Below are 19,394 nucleotides of genomic sequence, written 5' to 3' on the forward strand. Positions count from 1 at the left end.
AGGGCAGTTTTGTTGTTTTTAGGTTGTATTTCAAAATACTATACATTGAGAGAATAATATGTTTTGTTTTACTATCTTGAATATGTCTACTGGCTTAGGGAATACTAGCTTACATTAATGCTATTTATTGAACCTGCTCTATCTTGAAAAAAATGATCATGGAATGGTAACCAACAAAGAGATCTAAGAAGATCTTTAGATGAGTGTCTGCCTGAAACATAGAGAAATTGTTTTGACATACCTGAAACCAAGCCCTAAAAATAGGGCAATATAAAAAAAAAGTTGCAATATGTAATACTGCTAGGAATTAACAAATATTTGTTATGCGCCATGATAAGCACTAACCTTTCTACAAACTTTCTTACTCTGGAATTAATATTTGTGACATAACGATCTTGATCAGAGGGAGGTAAATATCTTAACAATCATCAACATAAATTTAGTTTGATATGTGTTGATAACAGTTTCAAATTGTGTTGTTAAATTTTGTTGTAAGTTGACAATTTAGCTCAGATACAATTATGACTGATGTGCGAACTGTGGAGGGGTCAGCATACACAAGAATATCTGTGGGAAGAACTTCAAGTGGTAGGTCATTAAAAAATATAAGAAATAAAAAAGGACATAGAATAGACCCCTAAGGGACCTCAGTAGTCACTGGTCAATTTTCAGAATGAATATTCTTGACAATTGACATATGTCTGCTGTCTGGTGTAATAGTTTTGACATCACATTGATATAATGATAAATTATTGGGTAAAAAATTGTGGTCTAAGTAGGTATAATAAGATTGATCCTACTAAGTCGCTCTTCTGTGTAGTTGTTGTTCGAATCGAAACCAGCCTACTTAGGGCAGACTCACATGAATGTGAAAAATCAATTTTGTATGGTGTATTATGATTTTGCTTTTCTAAAATCTGGGAAATCACTGAAATTACAGATGTGGGGGATAATTATTTGTTATTTTCACGTCTCAAGTCTTGAATAAAGGGGTAACCTTTTCATGAATTAGGAAAATGTATAAACTACAAATCTTTGTCAGGGATTGACCAACACCTGTAGCTGCAACCAAGCACTAATACTATCACCACCAGTAGCTTTATTTGGTTTTAAATTATTCAAATAACGTAAGACAACTCATTGGAAATTATAAAAATATGATCACGGTTATTTGTGCTTGTTGCAGTAGTGATAAATCGATCAGCATTAGATGTCTATGAAAAATTAATAAAAGTTGAAATATGGTTGAAATATGACTAATCCAGTATATTGTTAATAAATCACTTATTTCGTGATTCATTTTTTGGTACGCATCGTAATAATGAAGCAAAACTCGGTTCACTAATATATAGATTTTTTTATTTCAGCCATCACGCAGGATATTCCAACATTGTAAGGTTTTGGTTGAATAACCAAATAGTGCAGGTGGATTATATACATCATCCAGTTTAATGCTAGCAGGTGAGGTTCCGGTATTAGATATATTCTGTATGAGCAAAAAGAGAAACATTGTTTATAGTATATAAATTAAAGTGAACGTCACAGATGTATCTGTTATTAATTGCTTATATGTGTATACGCTTAGAAACATATACTTCCTGGCAAATCTGTAAATTTAATGCAACCCACTAGCATAATAAATGAGCACACATTGACACAGTTTCCAGATCTTGCCATAATATGTTGTCAATATTGTTATTTAATGTTTCAAAGACAGGTCGTACGCGAAATGAAAAACTAGCTATAGTTCTGTCATTTATCCATTATTGAAACGATTGTGTACTTTATATTATGTGCCTTGGAAACAGAACATTTAATTTATGATAAGTATAGAATATGTGAATTAAAATATCAAACTGTTACCATCATGTTTTTGGTTACACAGATAACTGCTTTTTGCGAAGGATGGTTTGCCGATCATAAATAACCTTTTATCATCTATAATTTTCCCATAATGTGATAGGGTTGGGGAAAACATCATAGTTGACATTAGCATCATTATCATGATGAATGCTACCGATTTATTCATTTCAAGGCACAGATCTGTTGACGAAAAAGAACAATTGTTATTCATGAAATATGAAGACTATCAGTGGATTATTCCCAACTAGAAGTAAGAAGGACAAATAATTAATAAATATGTCCCTTCTTTGTTCTGTACAAGTACAATATACATGTCTTATTTAGCTGTACATTCAAACAATGCGCAATATGTATGCAGACAATTGTGAGCACGAGTATGCACAGATAAAATTATGTTAGGAAAATTTGAGGTTATTATTTTGCCTGCATGTTTTTTTTTTTCAAACAAGTTATAGATTATTCTCATAAATTTGCCGTACGGGCAAACCATTATATGTTGGTAAATAATATTGGAAAATATTTGTGTATGGTTATCATGTAAATAACATTTTCGGAAACATTCTTTTTTTTTAACCAAATACTTTACGGGCGGATTTTCATGGAATTTTGAGCAGCAGGTTTTCATGGAAGCCTAAATGTTTCAATTATTGATTTAGTTGCCATGCAGTAATTTAGAAAGGTAAAAAGTAGAAGTTTATTGGTGGATTTTCATTTAGGTTTACTCACTCAAGAAATCACACCTTTAAAAAGTACCTCTATAGCAACTCGATTCAGATCTTCCCTAAAATCTAATCGATTGGTTTAGATATGGAGGACTACCTCTGCTCAAAACACGAGGGTCAACCTTTATCTGGCAATAAATATTATTTTAGTTTCCGTGAAGATCCAGATTTCAACCATTTTTATGGGTAAAACCCAATCGATTTGTACTTATTTTCATGGAAAACCCCTGAGTGTCGAGTTTAAAAATAGAATGTCTGTCTGTCACGTTTTGAGCCAACATATAATAGTTTCGTGCTTGTAAAAAGTTTAAAAAATCCCGCTCACAGATAAATTGAACGTCTGTAGCCAGAAACCTGACATGCGGAGGTGATATGCTGAAATTCTCAGCTCAGTGAATTTAAATAAAACAAGTCATGAATGACACTGCCTTCGCTAGTTGTCATTCTAAACTTGCATGGACATAAATTGGCAAACGTGATTTCTATGGCATTTTCAAGTTTATAGCACTCTCCATCCAGGTCAGCATTATTCTCAGCAAGGAAACCAGATAGCACCATCCCAGTACAACAGGTAAAATGACAAGAAAGTATACAAATCAGATCTGCAAATATGTCAGTGTTGTGTCTGTTTGGATAAACTTGTTTGTGGCCCTGGATTAGTTTCAATATCTCTAAAAAGGACAAGATTACTTCTCATACGACAATGATACAAATAAAGTGCAAAAATCAAGAAAAATATTATCAAGTTTTTATTATCATACATTAATATTTACAAATCGTGTGAAATTTTATGTACAGAGAAACACATATTTATGCTTTGGTTGACAGAACTTCTCAAAGTAAAAAACAGAGGACCTGCGAAACTTTATACAATTGTCAGACACGCAGTGAATAGTACCAGTATGTTTTTGTAATACATACATACAGTTCCAGTGGCTTTGCTTTCTGAGAAAAAAAAATCTGGCTATGCACCTGAAAAAAAACAAAAAAAACAAACAAAACATTGAGCCTAAAGTAAGCAGAGGTTGTAGCAAATACAATACAAAAAATACATTTAATATAAAAGCAGATAGAAGTGCATAAAAAACTAATCAGCAGAGGTAGTGATCATGTAATCAAATTTCCTTTGAACTGGATTGCATTGTCTCAGATTGGCTGCTAATTTGCATATTAATTTGCATACTAATTACCATATTGTAGTATTAAAATATATAAAATAATATCCGAAGTTTTGAAAAAAAAATTATGACTATTAAGTCAGCATCATTAAAATTGAGGATTACGTGAATTTGACCCCTTCCCTAATATTGTTTCACATATCCCTTAAAAACATGGCGGCCGTTAAATCCATCTCAATCGAGGTCCGTAATTTATTTTCCTGCTCATAATGGAGATAAATTATGGTAGCTAAACATTGAAATTGCCACCCTGACTTCAGTACCGAAATAAATAGCTGATTGGGAAAATATGTCTCTGTTGACAGAGGTTCGATTTACCGATAAACTTCAACACCGCATGGAGCATAGAGGTCCCGGTCACGAGTGCAGTAACGCACGCGGTTATCATATTTACTTCAAAGGTAATTTAACAGCGATGATAGATTCATTGATATTAAATTACAGTACTTTTCAATTTCATCATTGCTTTCGGTTGGCCGAACTTGACTTGTGTTTTCTCGATAATTCTAGTCTAATATGTCGTCACGAAACCAAGTTTCAATCTGCTAGCAGTTGCCAATAAACGATCAGCGTGTTCTAAACCTTTACGTTTTTATTATTCCAGTATTTTATATGCCAAACGTTATTCCCAAGCCTCCTAAATGACGAGATAAACTTTCGATTAACACGTTTCATAACCAGTTCTTGAACTAATAGCAGGACTGTTTTTCTGGCAAAGTGTGACACTGTGCGATCGCTAGTTTCTCACTAAAGTCAGGACACAAAAGGATAAATCGAAGCTCATAATAAATACCATAAGCACAGTTTCTTACCTTTGAGATAGAATTTAATCTATGTAAGCCTTGTGCAAAGAAAGATACAGTCCCGGAATACAATATCCTCAGACGAAATCGACGGTGATTTCCTTAGCGGTTAGACTGGCGCATGCGCAATACGGTATGCCAGTTCTCTTGCGAGATGTCGTTAAAACTCGGATTTTTCCGGTAAATTTTGGCACTTGTACTAGTAAAATGTTGAAAATCACAGAAAAACACAATGAAAGTTTGGCGAATCAAAAAAATACTTGGCGTGCATATGTATGGCATTGAGAATTACATTTGCACCAACTTTGAAAAAAAATGGACAGAGCATATCAAAGTTATAAGAGGTAAAAGACGGACGAACGGACGGACGGACAGAACCCAATCTATAAGCCTTCAGACTTCGTCTGCGAAGGCTAATTAAAAGTATGGAATATGCACCCTTGCTAATTTACACAATGTGATTAAAACAAAGTATCTCAAACGTAAGCAATTGATACAGACAGGTTCATAAGCATTTGTACTAGCAACCCTAAACCGGTTTTTGCATTTGTACCAGCATCCCTAAAACGGGTTTTTACATTTTTTTTCTATTTAGTTCCTTTTTGCCCAAACCGTGGCTTCGGGTATAAAAACGGAATAAAAAAAGCAGGTACATTTGTAATCCACTACTGTAAATTTACCGTCGTTGTACAATATTACCCTGATTGTTACATTAATCGAGTTTATCGAAACTGTCCGTACTTGGACCTTCAGCATTTTGCAAAATTGAGCAACCGGCACGATGTTTAGCACGGTTTGACGATCTCACGACATTAGTGTGGATTGACGACATGATTTCCTTAAACTGAGGGGTATATGCTGGTATATTCCATGAGAAAATTATTTGTATTAGAACATGACAATAGTATTTGGTTCACTCAGATGTGCGATGTTGTACATTATTCTCACTGTCTGGTATTGTTGACGTAAGAATTATGCACTCTTTAGGAATCTGTAAGCAACATCATTCAGTATATTAATTGTTAATTCATAATGATTAATGTTGCAGAAAACAGGATGAAGTTTTTTTTTTCGATTCCGATATGTTGAAATACAGCGTTGTGTTATGTTTTCTATATTGTTCTAATAATTTGTATAAAGACTGATTGTTGATAATTCACCAAAATGTGTAAAACAAGGGGTTGGAAATGAAAGAATGTATAAAACAAAATATAACGCCCATATGTTCCTTGCTGTTTTTTTTATTTTAAATAGAATATGATGTGTAGATCACTGAAATGTTAACAGCGTATACCAACACTGTCTAAATAAAAGACCACACATGATGTCTTATCTAAGTCCAACATCAAGGAGTATATATATATAGTGTGTAGACGCCATGTCTTTTAAACAGAACGTACTGTTGGGTATATTTAGCATTTAGTGGTTGTTAACAAGGAAAGTATGCAGAAAGGTTCAGCGAGTTAGTCTACCATATAATACATCTAATATTGAATAAAATAAAAAAAAAATTACGACGTTTTGGCATTCGTAGCAAATTAGCTGTTTCCCTGCATCAATAAATACTATAAGTTATACATATTATGAATATCGACAATATGTTCGACATGACGAATCAAATTGAAATGGTGTCACTAAAACTGGACCATTACATTAATCGCTTTTATGAAAATATCATTAAAATGATACACATAAGTCAGGATAATGTGAAGCGATAATCCTAAATAATAGTTACATTTTAATCCTGGAATTAACTTGAGCTAGATGCGCCCGTATAACAGGCCACCGAAGTGTGAGTTATGTTGCAACATGCTGTATTACTCAATACACGTATTTTATATCCATTTTCGAGATAGTGGAAAAATTAGTTCGGTGGCCAACACATTTTGCGGTTTTTAATGGAAGTGATTTCCCTTAAGTCTCACAATAAGAAACTAGATTGCAAAATTCAGTGATTTACTACTACTATGTTTTTATTTAATATCAGTCAAAATCACGTTATTTTTCACACAAATTCAGGGAAATTGTATCATTGAACGTTTTGGCGACCGCGCACCGACCTTTGTTTGTAAACTAGAGTGCAAACAACAGTATCTAACTTCCAGTGATAACATTTAATATTGTCATACTCAAATAGTCATTGACGTAATACAATGGTTCGGAAAATGGCCACAGCGAGTATGTAATCATTTAATAATATGGTATAAGGCAGTCCAAGGACTGACATAGTGAGCATGGTGGACAATGTCAACGCTGTAAATCGTAGTCAGTTTATGTTCAGTCCTGGGAAATCACGCTACATGAACACTCCTAATTACTGGCTGAGGAATTGGATATACAAATAATAACATTGTTTTGTATGGAGTACAGGTTATTGGGACAGAAGATATGGTGTAGCAGCCATTTTCCAAGCCATCGAGTGTTAATGTATGCTAAAAATAGACGGCATCGTGTAAGTCAGGTGGTATATCCCTTGAGCACGCGTAAATGATTCAAATGACAGACGTTTTGTATGGGTATTTTTACGAGATGATGTTACATTTAAATAAGCTTTAATTACATAAACTCTTAAAAACACCTACATTATCTGACCAGTTTTGAATACAATTATTTATACATTGCTGTGGAAATAAATTAAGAAATGTGTTCTCATCACACATTTTCGGGGGGTAGTATATTCTCTGCAGTATGTTTTCTGTCAGCCTAAACCTTAACAAAAGCTCTGATGACGAAACAAAATAATTGTTATTTAGAAAATATAAAGACTAAGAGTTGATTATTCCCAACTAGAATGGAATGAATGACCAATAAGTAAGTCATAAATTAGTCAAATACAGTGTACATGTCCCATTTAACTATGCATTTAAGACAATTTGTAACATACAACATGAATCTGATTAGTAATTATAATAATGCACACAATTTATGTAATTATATTTATTAAATTTGTATGATAGTATAAACAATCAGTAATATAATTTATAGCCTATAATTAGAAGCGTTGACACTACACGAACAGTATCTGAAAGTTGGCTGGTTACATATTGGAGTTTACTTGATTTACTAGGAAGCACAACTGGTCTAGAAAATCTGGTGTTAGCCGTACTGTTTGACTAGCCACCCCTTGTTAGGTTGTGTAGCAACAAGCAGTAGCACCACCTGTTTCCACATTGAATACGTATGGATCCATAGAAAACCTGAAGGGGAGCACCCCGCGAGGCATGTATAAGTCGATAGGTTCGTCTCTGCCTCCCGCAGAACATATGCCCATCCTTCTTGTTGCAAGCGGAAGCATCAAACCTGCTTCCCCTGAGAGCTGGAGCGGCGACCCCCGAGGAAGAGGGGGCACTACCACTTGATTCCTTCTACACGGGGGGGGGGGTCGCCACTTTTTCCTCCCTCGGAAGAGCCTCCTGGCTACTTCTGGCCAGTGGGTGCCGACTTTGGTCGTTACGTTTAGAATTCTTACCGCTTGCCCTTGGTAGAAGCAAAACTGGCTTGCGGGTCTGCACCGAGACTGCTCCTTCCTCAAAAAGAAGAGGGCAGGGGAGGTCCAGCCTGCGTAACTGAGGCGGTGGTGCGCCCAGTGAAACATCCAAAACCGCATTCCGCTGTAAAGAGGCAGCCCCTGCCATGAGAGCCAGATGCCACTGTAGGATATCCCGCTTAGCCATGTGGTGTCCCATCAATGGTTGTCTGCTGGTCTAGAAGGCTTGTGCGTTCCGCCATTGAGAGTTCAGAGTGCTGGCGGCGCAAAATAATTCTTTCCTGTGGGCTGACCACAACTCAAAGGTTGAGGGTTGCCACTCTGCTCTCAGTGCGTAGATTGTTTACGACTAACCGGTCGAAATATTCCATGAATGCGTCCACCCCTTTTTCCCATCCCACCGAACCCAAAAAATGTGTGATACCGGGGTCGGGCAGGAACCGAAGGATCCGATTGGGGCACGAGATATGACGCAAGACTTTGCTGGCTCCGGTCTCAAACACCGCTCGATCTGGTATCGCTTGGTCCAGCGAAAAAGGTTGAGCATAAAATTGACCTACACTAAGGATTTAGGCTTCTATCCCACGAGGGACCAAGGTCAGCCCATCAACACCGTTTATGCGCCCCCCTACAGCCAGCATATGGCGGGATCCAAAGCAATATCGAATGCAGAACTCTGGATTCCGAAAGTAACAGTCCTACCGAGAGTGACTGTTTCGGGATCGAGGGTGGGGGAAGGGTGAACATTTGGTCACTAGAATCGATGTTCCCCCCTGACCCCACGGCGTGGCTCAAGGAGTCATTACGAGAAACAGATTCCGATGGGCCGCCCGAGGTTGTACATTTAAATACTATTTTGACGGCCATATTGAATTTATGCAAATGGTTGTTATTCAATCAAATGTTTCACAATCGCATATATTCACACTCACCAAACCATTTCGCAGCAACTTGAATATCTAAAAAAATACATCTAGAATTTAAGATATGTCCTAATAGTTATATTTTCTATGTTGTAAATATGCACCAAACGGCCATTTTGAATATATGCAAATTAGAAATATTTCGGAAGCCTAGATTTTCCTAGACTTTTAGTATGGCAATCTAGGCACTTCCCCGGAATGAATTGTGAAGAAATTATTTATGCTGCAATTTGTGATGGGTCAAACCATAAATTGACAGAACTATAATGCAAAAGAAGAAATTCGCTGGAATTAATCCCTATTTTTACCACTTGTTCTGACAAGGCTGCCCCATTTCTACTCAATTATATATCTTTATCATTATGAACAAAATGATAGTCAAATTCAGGGTATCGTATTCAACAAACTGAACTAATTTTAGGCAAGCATCAAATGCAAAAGTCTGAAGGATTTTGAATTGTCAAGGGGGTCGCACAGACTCACCCCTAAACATTGAATGCAACAACACTGGTCTTAGATTTATATGTGTATATTTGAGAAATGGGATAATTGGAACAAAAATTGGGTTGAATTGATTCAAAAAGTAGAAAACAAAATATTATATAGAGAGCGCACACTTGTTATCAACCACATTCTTGCATCTCAATTGCTGTACAAGCTCAATGTTGCAAATAATAACGTTTTCTCGTGCTTTTTTGTTGCATGTTGCATTCCTAATGAAAACATTTCCCACCTACTGACAATGTTATTGATACTGCAAGCACCAAATCCATGTGTGTGATAATGACACTAATGCTTCCCACCTTTTACATGAACCGTTATTCAATAACCCTCATACACGCACTTACTTAAAGCAAGATATGCCAGTTTGTAACCACTGGTATCACCAAAATAAAATATTTGAAAATGACAACTTATTATTTTTCTGCAAAATTCTGGTGTAATCTGTAATTATTAAATTATTCATGGGTACACAGTGGAATAATTGTCGTTATGAATTATTCTCAACATAAATTTTTGAATTAATCAGTTTTTTCAGGGTTTTTCTCTCCTAAAAACGAAGGAATTTCACAATGTCGAAAACGGAATGTCTTTATCTTTTACACGCACGCTATCAATGGCCGTAATATTGCACATGTCACCTGCTGCAATATGTGCACGCACGCTATGGTTCGGCCATGTTCGCTACGGGAAACGATTAAATTATTATTCATTGAACGGCGTACCGATTTTCATTCTTCGGTGGGAACAAATTGATGACATAACTAAATTTCTGTCTGGCGAAAAATGTTATTACTGATGCGTAGCAATAGTAAAGATAATACATTTAGGAAGATCCAACTTTTCGTGGAATTTCCGGAAGGTCAAGTTGAGTTCACCCGTTTCTATTATTGAATAATTACTTGTTGCGTTGGTGAGATCCCGAACCCAGTTCATAAATTACATTTATGTTTAGTTTTATTTATTTATTTTTATTTTCCCATGTATTGCTTTTTGCATATGGCACGACATCGACATTTTCGATAAGATAGTTGTTGGGTGCTCACTAACTATATGCGTGTTTCTTAGACTGGCCATATGAGACTATGTGCATGCACCGATACACAACATATATAAATATAAACCAGTACCAGTGTACAGCCGTTCGTCTCTAACACGTGAAAAAACTCTGTAATAGCAATATTTTCATATTCCCTTGTTTAAATTATGAGGATATTGTGTGACATCATTGTACGTGCCTCTCTCCCACACTTACTAACTCAAACACACACATACGACGTGATATCAGCGTGTCGGGCTACTATATGTTACTTTTAGGATGGAGCTAAAAATACATATTGCACTCTTTATATTACACGTACAAAGGGGTGAATTGCTACGCCACAGAACCCCTCTCCGAAATACTAAAACATTTTAAAGTCTTTTTAATATAATCTCGCTACCAATAGTGTCAAATGCTCCAAAAGTACTAAAACAGTTTGCTTAACCCTGGTCATTAATATATTATTTCTTACTTCGAGTGAGGCACTCTCTGTACTGTGGAACTGTTGTATATGCTGACTGGAATTTTGAACCCAGTGTTCTTTTTACTTTAATAAAACAGTATTTAAAATAAATGTTGGCTAATAGTCACTGTATATTTATATTTTTGATGATATTATTCCAAATATAGCAGTGAATAGAGTGAAATGATGATCAGTTTAGTCATTATTGGTGATATCTTGTTCGTGGTTTTTGACTCCCATGTGCGAAGCACAAAATGGGAGTCTTTGCAGTTAGTGTGTCTGTGTGTGTGTGTGTGTGTGTGTGTGTGTGTGTGTATGTGCGTATGTGTGTCCGACTGTTCCACTGCTATCTCAAGAACCATACATCGGTTTTTGATGAAACTTGGTGCATATATGCTTTGGGCCAATGCGCAGATTTGATTAGGTTTTGGTAAAAATCCATGCTCGTTAATTACCTAATTTGCATGATAATTAGCTAATTTTTAGCTGTTCTATGACTGTTCCACTGATATCTAAAGAACCACTCATTGGATTTTGATGAAACTTGGTACATAGATGCTCTGAACATATGCGCAGATTTGATTAGTTTTTGGTAATAATCCGTGGATACTAATTACCTAATTTGCATAATGATTAATCAATTTTCGGTTTTTCCACTGATATCTCAAGTACTAATCATCACATTTCAATGAAACTTGGTACATAGATGTCATATGGCACTGCACAGACCTGATAGTTTTTATGGTAATATCAGTACATATAATTACCTAATTTGCATAATTAATTAATTTTCAGCTTTTGATATAAGTAGTGAGCATTACATTTCAATGAAACTTGGTACTTACATACTTGCAGAGATTGATTGTTTCGGATAAATATTTGTGCATATTAATCACCTAATTTGCATAATTAGTTAATTTTCAGCTTTTCCACGGGTATCTCAAGTACTAATCATCGCATTTCAATGAAACTTGGTACATAGATCCTTTAGGACTATGCAGAGACCTGATTAGTTTCAGGGTAAATAATTGTGCATATTAATTACCTAATTTGCATAATTATTTTTCATCTTTTCTACTGATATCTAAAGTATTAATCATCACATTTCAATGAATCTAGAATTATGCAGAGACCCAATTAGTTTTTGGTAAATATTTGTGCATATTAATCACCTAATTTGCATAATTAACCTATTTCCAGCTTTCACACTGATATCTCAGGTACTAATCATCACATATCAATGAATGTTTATACATGGATGCTGTAGGACAATAGACAGACCTGGATAATTGTGGGTTAAAATCTGTACATATTAATTACCCAATTTGCATAATTAACCAATTTTAAGCTTTCACACTGATATCTAAAGTACTAATTTCCATTTTAATGAAACTTAGTACAAAGATGCTCTAGGACAATGTACAAACCTAATTAGTTTGGGGTAAAACTCTGTTCATATTATTTCCCTAATTAGCATAATAATTCATAATTTTTGGTTCTAATCACATTTCAATTAAACTTGGTACATAGAGTTTTTCTTACATTGCGCAGACCTCATTAGTTTTACAATCAAATCTATTCATGTTAATTTTCTGATTTGCATAATTAGTTTTCAGCTAAGTAATTTCAAATTATATTTAATGTGTCTCCAATACTCTCAGCACATGGGAGTTCTTTCTAAGTTTTCTTTGATTATTTTCTGCATTTTTATTGAGCAAGTTTGCAATAATTGCACCACGTTATGTATATTACTAGTATATTTGACAACATATCAGTGTGTACATTTATATATATTATAGGTTCATGTAAAAAATATGAGGAAAGATTGGCTGATATCAGCAGGAGACTATTTAAAAATTCCGAATGAATTTGGGGTATAATAACATAAGTGTAATTTCGCACCCCCTCTTTACGATTGTAAGTGATACAAGCTTAAATGAATATTATGCATTTTACAACAATAATTACTAATAGCATGTGCCTATGTACTGGTCTGTCACTGTGGAGTATTTTTAATTTTAAGTATGCATATATTGAGACTTGTATTTCTGATAAATACATTAACGCCATTTCTAAATGTAAAATTTGTAATTAGGTACCCACTGTGTGAGCAAAAAAAAGAACACTTGTTATTACCTAATTAATTACATATGGTCTAATGTATTATGCCAAATAATATTAATGTTACCATTGTATTTTTGGTAATATCGGGAATGACGTCCTGCAGTTGAATGTTTGCCGAACATGAATGATCCTGCCTTGCTCCTGACAAAGCCGCCATGTGACAATGTTGGTGAAACCAGCATGGTTGACACTAACATCATTATTAGAATGCAACTGATTTATTCATGTCACATTCACTCTGTTGTTGAGACAGAAATACTGTTATTCTCTGAGCAATTATAGTAATAAGTAGTCTCATTAAAAATGAGAGAAGGGCAAACAAGTTGTTAATGTGCCATCCCTCCTTCTTTTTATATATCGAGTAAAATATGAGTGTCACAATTAGCAGTCGTTACAGACAATTCGCACCACGTATGCGGAAATATTATGCATGGATATGTACAGACGAAATCATATCGTGTCATGTAAACACAATAATCAGAAATGATACGGCGACAATCGAACAAGTGACAGAAATACTAATGAAGTTTTCAAATATATTAAGATATACAATGTAAAACAAACGTGTCAATTGTCATGAATTTGTTTTCGCGTATCTGTTAATCGACTTAATTAGCTTGATTACGAGCGAATTGCTGTGTTATGTCTGTCATCGTTCAGGCCTATTTGAAGTTTTGGACGGAACTTGGCTCAGTGATTTGGAACTAATTACCAGATAACCGCCGCTATTCAGACTACTCATTCTGACAGTTGGTTTCCATAGTTATTAATGTAGTGAACGATTAATCAAAGATATGACGTATTCAGTACTTAGTGTGATTGGCTTTATGATTGAAGGTTACGCCCTAGAGTCTTTTTACTGTTTTGTAATTGGTTAGAGTTTTGAAATTGAATAAAGAGAGTTTTGAGTTGGTCTTGGGGAGTATAGCACGACAGACGCAGTCGAGTCCAGTCATGGAGAGACTTGGGGCGAGCCTTGACGCAGTCTAAGAGAGTCTTGGGTCAGCCTTGCGATAGTCTTGGGGATTTTTCCCCAGGGCGCCGTGTCTTATAGAGTGCTCGATTGACCGACTAAGACGAGAGCTGAAACGTATTTTGTTGTGTGTGTCTTACTTGACTGTAAAGTATAAGTGACTTTCACGATCCCGCACCTCAAGGGGACGAGATATAGAGACGAGACGAGTTTCCCCCTGACACGTGTGGAGAACCCGAGAGTAGGAGATTTTCCCCGTGATACAATGATGACTTGTTACCATGCATATTGTCTGTACATCGTTATCTGTAATTGATATTTCTCAATTTGTTGTATAATATTTATATACTAGTAATACTGAATCACTTGGACTACGTAATGTTATGTTAATGTGGCTGACAAGTGACAAAAATAATATATACAAAGTTACTTATGAGATTTGCACTTATATATTTGCACTCATATTTTGTGTAATAGAAAAAGCGTTCTATCTAGTATTTATCAAAATGACGGATGTCTCATATACATAAGTAGTCACTAAACATATGCAAAAATGCTTTCATGTGTAACGCAATTTAAAAAAATCAAATACGATATTTATGCAAATCTAGAAATCGAATGACCTTACTATTGTATTTTGCAATTCATACGAAGTTATCATAGGATTTTTTGTTTTAAAAATAGATATGGATGAAAAGACGTTATTTTAAGTTATTTTTAGCATTCAGTGGTTGTTAAAATAGGGAGAATGTTTCAGCGAGTATCCGTATGATACACTTTGGTATTTATATAATTATCTGACATTTAAAAATATAAAAATTGTCAAAGCGTTGTTATTCGAGACAAAACAACTGTTCCTAAATCAGTATTACTCCTAAATAAAAATGTCACAATAATGAGCAATATGTTGATATTGCATATATATATACAATTGCCTGTATTTTCCGCAGCTCATTAAGCATTCTATATGGTCGGTTATTCCATCATCAAAGACGACGACAAATTTGTGATATTCTTAAAATAAATTACCTACCGTGTCAATATTTTCACAGCAATGAAACAAAACTCGTCCTTTATTACACGCAAAGAGATATATGCGTTGTTTGACACGTCACATTTATGATAATTCCATAACGATATGATACGTCATGCAGTTTTGAATATTCATGAGATCTTTGGTAAACGGCTTGTTTATTAAAATAGAACCTGTATACTAGGAGAATACAAGTTGTTTAATAATATGCTATAAGGCGGTTGAAGTGACTGTGATGACTTTCTTCTCACAAGGTAAATATTATACAAATTAATCAAATGAATGGATATAAATTACAACCGACAATGTACAGACAATATACATGGTAACGAATAATCAATGACACATGTTATTTTATATCTAAATATATTTGAAAATTTCATTAATATTCCTGTTTCTTATTCCTTTGTCGCCGTATCATTCATAATATTGTTGACTACGTGCTACGAATTGTCTTGAATAACTGCTAATTGTGACACTCATATTTTACTCGATATGTAAAGAGAAGAAGGGAGTGGCATATATGGCATATTGACACAACAACTTGTTTGCCTTCGCTCAATTTTGATGAGACATACTTATTACTATAATTGTTCACGAAATGATATTTTGTCTCATCAACAGAGTGAAAGTGGAATTAATAAATCAGATGCCTTCTTCATATTCCATTTAATAGTAAACATGTTCACATGTTTTATGTGGGCTCTTTTTGACTAAATGTGTTTTTATTATTTTTGATTGCATACATTATAGTTTCTATCACAGTGTAGTCAGATCATGTCTCATATCAAGGAGACACGAGTACACATGTCGTCTCATTATGTCATTATGTAACATTTCAATAAGTGTACGCTTGTGTTTCAACAGAATATCCACCAAATACATAATCCACCAAATCCATGCCATAATGTATTGCATTTTCATGATATAAACGTTGCGAGAAGTCATTAGGCAATTCACTTCATTAAATACACATATATATATATTGTGACGTATTCAGCAAAATAACGCAGACAAATTGAAACAGATGTGATGCCTTTTTATTGCATTCAGACAGCTGATGAAGTTAGAACAGGATTCATGACAGAACGTACGGGATTATATTCCGGAATCCAATTATGTATATAATTATATTCTTCGAAACGCAATTGAATTCATTGGTCTGAAAATTGAAGGTTTGGGAGAATTTGCATGTATTACATGTACAATTGGTTACAATTTGTACTGTTCTAGGTTTTGTCACATTCCCAGGGAAATACCACGACATGGTCTAGAATTAACCGCATAAGTTTTGCAATCCATTTAAGCCGTTGTAATAAACGACAAAACATGTATATCACATATTAGCTATAAATATTTATAAAACTCGTGTACACTGCAAATTAAAAGTTGAATTTGTATTTTTAACTAATTGTCACGAACGTCAAACATTAAATCATGCTTATGTTGTATGTCGTGATGGTGGTGTTTTGTGTTTGTCGTACGGCGATAGATAAGCAATGTTGTTTTTGGCGATAGATAATTGTTAAATATATATAGAGTGGCAAGATGTAGCGGACTTTGATAGAAACCATCTGAACGTTCATGTGATCAAATGTGGATGTCCGATCTTGTAGGTACCACAGTAAGCCATTGAATAATATTGCATCATGGGAGTTTGTGATCTATTCTGGAGGACGTCGTTTCGCCGTTGCTGGCAGTATACCATTTTTTACGTGTCTACTAATCACGCGTTTGCAAGTAACGTTAGAACAATGCACTGTGTATTGTCATACAAATTAATGTATTGTGATCTACGGAATGTGCATCATAAAGATAATTCTATTGGCCAATTCCGGCCGGCCTCCGGCAGTTAACGAGTGGGGAAACTCGCCAGTGAATGACATTCCCCATTTTGGTTCTGAACTGGATGTGCCTTCTAATTTATGTTGCTGGCTACGGATGTGCAAGGGAATCCACCCGGACCACTCTCCTTCTACAAGTTACGTATTTTGGACAGATAAACTCTGTAATTGATTGGTATTGTGCTCGACTGAGTGTGCAGCGCGTATTCTACGACTACAGTGCTTCTGACTGCGTTCTGTAATTACCGTCGTCGCCACCATTAGCAGAGACTCGCTGGAAAATACACCGTTATCACGCAAAGACCCGTTTTCATCTACTTTAAAGAAACTGTATGTAGGTAGGGCTGTGTCCGATCGCCGGTATATTATTTGCGTCCGTTGTTTGTTATGTATGTTTGTCTCTTAGTTTTATGCATGCATGCAAGATTCTATGTTAGACAATTAGTTACATTATCGATTTAGGCATTTCCCTGTAATAGTATAACGTAATCCAATACCCCTTTATAGAGGGTTTGGCATTTCTTGCCTACCCTTTTCCCGTGTGGAAATATTACAATATTATTACTGAATTATATTTCTAGTATTATATTTTTGTGTAACAACACAACGTGTACCCCACTACCCCTTGTAACGGGTCAGGCATTTCCTGCCCATCTTTTAGGTGTGTGGAATAAAGTACGTTGTTTAAACCTTACTCGTGTAGCGTGTACTTGTTGTTTATGTCGCATATAAATTATACAACTGCCTTAAGTTTCGAAGTATTAAAGAACCCAGGTCACAGGGGTGTTATGGGTGTCATTTGTTTGGGACAATTTGAAATCTTAGCTCAACCCAACTAGCACCCTGTGACTCTAATCAATTACAGGTATTTGATCGCACTAAGCAATGCACAATATATTTGTGAAATAGACACTCAAACCTTTTCTGTTTCATTTGTAACACTGCAGGTTTGTATTTTCAACTAATCAATTACACATTTTTTGATAGATTTCGTCTGAAATGCATATCACATCATTTCCATTTGCCATCGTGATGGACAATAAAATAATGACATCACTTAATTACTGCCTGGTGACAAAAATGTTACTACTGATGCGTGGCAATAGTAATGATAATAAATTTGAAACGATCTATCGTTTCATGAAATTTCCGAAATGCCAAGTTGAGTTTATCCTCTTCTAAGTGAATTCAAGTCTGTAATTTGAAAACCACTTTTGCGTTGGTGAGATCTCGAGCCAGTTGGTAAAATACATGATGGGTTCATTTTCCCATGGATTCTTTTGCTACATATAGCCACGAGATTGATTTTATTGATGAAATATTTGTTGGGCGTTCACTAACTACATACTTCATGTTTCTGAGATGGACCATATGGGACTATGTGCATATACCTACACACACAACTAAAGACATTGCCATACACGTATAACGACGCGGACATGTGACCACAATAAATCTAAACCCAGTACCAGTGTGCAGGTGTTCCTCTCTATTATATATAGCGAACACCCCAAAATTAATCAGTTTTAATGGAAATATTTTCATTATTCCGGTGTTTTACAAACCCACGAGTAACGACTTTTGTAAATTTGGAAGATATTGTGTGACATCAATGTACGTGTCCATCTCCCACACTTACTGACTCAAACTCACCCATTCACATACGACTTGATTAGTTTCTTTAACTATAAATAAGCGGGTATGTTTTGTATGTTACTAATAGGATGGAGATAAAAAAAGCTCGATGCTGATAGTAACAGCATTGTTTATCTTTTACTAACACACGACAGAAAATTGTACTCGTGATATTGCACGTACAAAGAGGATGCGTGGATAAATTGTCGCGCTATAAAAGACTGTGTGCGGACGATGGAAAGTAAGAATATCTAGACGAGCGTTGAAATACTCTCATTACAGTCCTGTGTTTCCATAAACATGAACATACATACTAAATTAAAATTGTGAATACAATTTAAATTATCTTCGTTGAATTCGCTTTGTGATCATGATAAACACACTGTTTCAGTGGTTCAAGGGTCTGTGACTATGATTGACAGATATTTATTCAAGCTCAGCAGCACGTTTTTAACCGGTTGGTGTTTTCGACTTTTATATGCAAAAATGTCAACTAGCCCACTGTTGCAATATTCATAGTCGTATACATCCACTTTGCTACAACATAATCGATATGCAAGTTGAAAAATATACGAATTTACTTGAGCTTGGCTGGAGCTTTTTATTACAGCTATACTTGCAAGAAATAATCTCAATAGTTCAAATGCGTATTCCAAGTCTTCCATATATATATATATATCAATGACATCAACAAATGTTACATTGTATAACACTGACAATATAATTAGAATTGTATATAAATCTATCTTGTTTCTTGCTGTATAATATTACACAATTCTTTATACTGGCTGCTTCAATGATTT

At 35.1% G+C, this 19,394-nt stretch overlaps 1 long non-coding RNA gene across 1 annotated transcript; it reads right to left on the reverse strand.

The window, feature by feature from the left end:
- Positions 1 to 1,337: 1,337 nt before the first annotated feature.
- On the reverse strand, positions 1,338 to 15,212 carry LOC102800489 (uncharacterized). Its single transcript, XR_438070.3, has 3 exons — positions 15,113 to 15,212; positions 1,864 to 2,043; positions 1,338 to 1,486 (listed from the first exon to the last, which is right to left on the reverse strand). It is a non-coding gene; the product is annotated as an uncharacterized LOC102800489 (long non-coding RNA).
- Between the last annotated feature and the right edge of the window lie 4,182 nt (positions 15,213 to 19,394).

This window comes from Saccoglossus kowalevskii, chromosome 19 (assembly GCF_978046115.1).
Source record: "Saccoglossus kowalevskii chromosome 19, keSacKowa6.1, whole genome shotgun sequence".
In the NCBI taxonomy this organism is placed as follows: Eukaryota; Metazoa; Hemichordata; class Enteropneusta; family Harrimaniidae; genus Saccoglossus; species Saccoglossus kowalevskii.